The sequence below is a fragment of the Macaca fascicularis genome, chromosome X (genome assembly GCF_037993035.2).
Source record: "Macaca fascicularis isolate 582-1 chromosome X, T2T-MFA8v1.1".
NCBI classification, from domain to species: domain Eukaryota; kingdom Metazoa; phylum Chordata; class Mammalia; order Primates; family Cercopithecidae; genus Macaca; species Macaca fascicularis.
The window spans coordinates 35,976,332-35,979,671 of NC_088395.1; the positions used below are offsets into that span (position 1 = coordinate 35,976,332).

At 42.8% G+C, this 3,340-nt stretch overlaps 1 pseudogene; it reads left to right on the forward strand.

Annotated features, from left to right (window-relative positions):
- Positions 1 to 2,035: 2,035 nt before the first annotated feature.
- Positions 2,036 to 3,020, forward strand: LOC102140120 (nuclear transcription factor Y subunit gamma-like; annotated as a pseudogene).
- The last annotated feature ends 320 nt before the right edge of the window (positions 3,021 to 3,340 follow it).

The following is a 3,340-nucleotide window of genomic DNA, read 5'->3' on the forward strand; positions in this document are numbered from 1 at the left end:
ACAGTCACTCTGACTTGGCATCTCCTATGGCTGAATTACAGAGCAGAGTTTCCAGTGCTGAGGATGGTAGTTCTGCCTTCTCCCTTTATCTCTGGCTGTCCTCGGGGATATTTATCTCTTTAGGCACTCCTAATGCTTCCTGTGGATTGAGTCATGAGCAAGTCTGTTATCCGGGAACCCGAGATAATGGAGAACCTACTTGTATGCCTCAGTTTGACTTTTTCTGGTGCAGAAACTGTGAGTCAGGGGAAAATCTTGCACACTTGGTGCTGGTGAGCTTGGCGGGAGGAGCATTGCAGATATGGAAGTTTGATTCTCTTACTGTCTACTTGGAGTTTTTCGCATCTCTGTGGCCATGGGAACTGTCTTATTCCCATGTTTGACTACTGGGATATTGCTGATGATAATCTCAGTGCTGTATGTCTGTTCTTGGTTTTCTGCAGGGTGAGGAGGTAGTAAAGATGACTTACTTCTACACCACCATTTTTCCTCAATTGGGTTTCTATACAGTAAAAATGGAAAATCTTTAAAAAATAAGAAAATATTCCTATTTACATAGTATCAAAAATAATAAAATACTTTAGAATAAACTTAACGGAGGTGGTAAAAGATGTGTACAATAAAACTACAAGACACTGATAAAAGAAATTAGAGAAGACACAAATAAATGGAATGACATACTGTGTTCATGGGTTGAAAGAATTAATATTGTTACAATATCCATATAACCCAAAGCATTTTACAGATTAAATCCAATTCCTATTAAAATATCATTGATTTTTTTGAAGAAATAAAAAAGTCTAAAATTCATATGGAATCTCAAAGGATCCTGAAGAGTCAAGCTGATCTTGAGAAATAATAAAGGTGAAGGTCTCACACTTCCTAATGTCAAAGCATGTTACAAAATCTATGGTAATCAAAACAGTATAATACTGGTATAAAGACAGACTTATTGACTACTGAAACAGAATAGAATGTTCAGAAATAAACCTTCATGAACTTGGCCAATTGATTTTTGACAAGGGTGCCAAAACTACACAATGGCATAAAGATAGTCTCTTCAACAAATGATTCTGGGAAAACTTACTATCCACACACAAAAGGATGAAGAGGCACCTTTGTATTACACCATATACAAAAATCAACTTAGAAACGAATAATGATGTAAATGTTAGACCTGAAATGGTAAAACTCCTAGAAGAAAATACTAAGGAAAGGCTTCATGAAATTGGAATGGGCAATGATTTGTTGGATATGACACCCAAAACACATGCAACAAAATCAAAAATATACAAATGGGACTACATCAAACTTAAAAACTTCTGGCCAGCACAGGAAATAATTAACATACTAAGCAGACAGCCTACAAAATGGGAGAATATATTTACAAACCACTTACCAGATAAGAAGTTAATATAAAGAATATATGAAGATCTCCTACAATTCAATAACATTAAAAAGCATGACTAGAAAAGGGTCAAAGGGGCCAGGCGCGGTGGCTCACGCCTGTAATTCCAGCACTTTGGAAGGCCGAAGCGGGTGGATCACAAGGTCAGGAGATCAAGACCATCCTGGCGAATATGGTGAAACCCCATCTCTACTAAAAATACAAAAAGATTAGCCGGGCGTGGTGGCGGGTGCCTGTACTCCCAGCTACTCGGGATGCTGAGGCAGGAGAATGGCGTGGATCTTTCAGTGAGCCAAGATCGCACCACTGCACTCCACATCCTGGGCGACAGAGTCAGACCCCGTCTCAAAAAAAAAAAAGAAAAAAGAAAGAAAAGGGTCAAAGGTTCTGCACATTGCACCGTACTGGGAGTCCAGGTGCCAAGGAAGCGGGAAGGAAAAAAAAGGGCCATGTGCAAATGCCATGGTCGCCATCTTGTTTGAGCCCCTGCTTCACACCCTCTGTTCTCCATAATGCCTGCTTCTTCCCTATCTACCTTGCCTGGGCCCTCTGCATTGCCCTGCTTAGCAGGAGTGCAGGGAGAGTTCCTGCTCTTCCCTGGACTCCTGTGTGGAGGCATTTTTCAAAATGTTCACAGAATGTGGATTTTGTGGCACTAGCAGCAGTAATGCCCAGTAAAGCCTACAGTCCTTGTTGACTTCACATCCTGGAAGAAATCCAGAATTTAACAGTGAAAGATTTACTAGTGCAGGAACTTCCACGGCTGGTATTAAGAAGATTATGAAACTGAATAATATAAAGATGATCAGTAGAGAAGCTCCTGTGCTCTTTGCCAAGGCAGCCCAGGTTTTTATCATAGAGTTGACTCTTTGAGCCTAGATTCACACAGAGACTAAAAAGCACTGGACTCTATAAGGAAATGATGTCACTATGGGAATTACAAAATTAGATCAGTTTGACTTTCTCATTGATAGTGTTTTCACAGATGAACTGAACCCTCCAAAGCGTTAGGAGGAGGTGCACCAGTCTATAACTCCTGCCAAGCCCATCTAGTACTACTTCACACTGGCTTAGCAACCCTCCACGGTCCAAGTCTAGGGGCAGCAGCAAGGCCAGGAGAGCACCAGCTCTATGACCACCATCCAGCTTGGGTAGATCATCATGCAGCCTCAGCAGGGCCAGATCATGCCCCTGACAATGCAGGTTGGAGAAGGTCAGCAGGTGCAGATTGTCCAGGCCCAACCACAGGGTCAAGCCTAACAGTCCCAGAGTGACACTGGACAGATTATGCAGGTTATGCAACAGATTAACTAAAACAGGAGAGATCCAGAAAATCCCAGTACAGCTGAAGTCAGGCCAGCTAGAATATATTCTCTTAGTCCAGCCTGTATCAGGTACTGAAGTTGTGCAGAAACAGATCTAGATGCTTGCCACCAATGCCCAACAGATTACAGAGACAGAGGTCCAGTAAGGACAGTGGTGGTTCAACCAGGTCACAGATGGACACAAGCTCTACCAGCTCCAACACGTCACCATTCCTGTGGACTAGGACCTCACCCAGCGCATGTTCAACCAGTCAGTCAACCAGCTCTCCTACAGGCAGGACCCCTAAGGGACCTATGACTGAGAGTCTGAGCTGACAAGGCCAAGGACACCCAAGACAATTTTTGCCATACAGCCTTATGGTTATGGATTATGGGCACAACCTCCCTCCCCAGAGGACCCGGCTGACCTCTCAGCACCTCCCGCAGGCCAGGACACTGGGGCACTTGGGCCTCATGCCTGGGGCCCGAGATTCTGCAACAGAAAAATGTAATTCTTTTTGTTTTCTTTTTTCCGTTTATTTTCCTCTAAGGAGTCAATATTTCAATATGTCGAGCTGTGTGTCCAATGCTATGAAATGAAAATATTAAATGACATATTTATGGCATT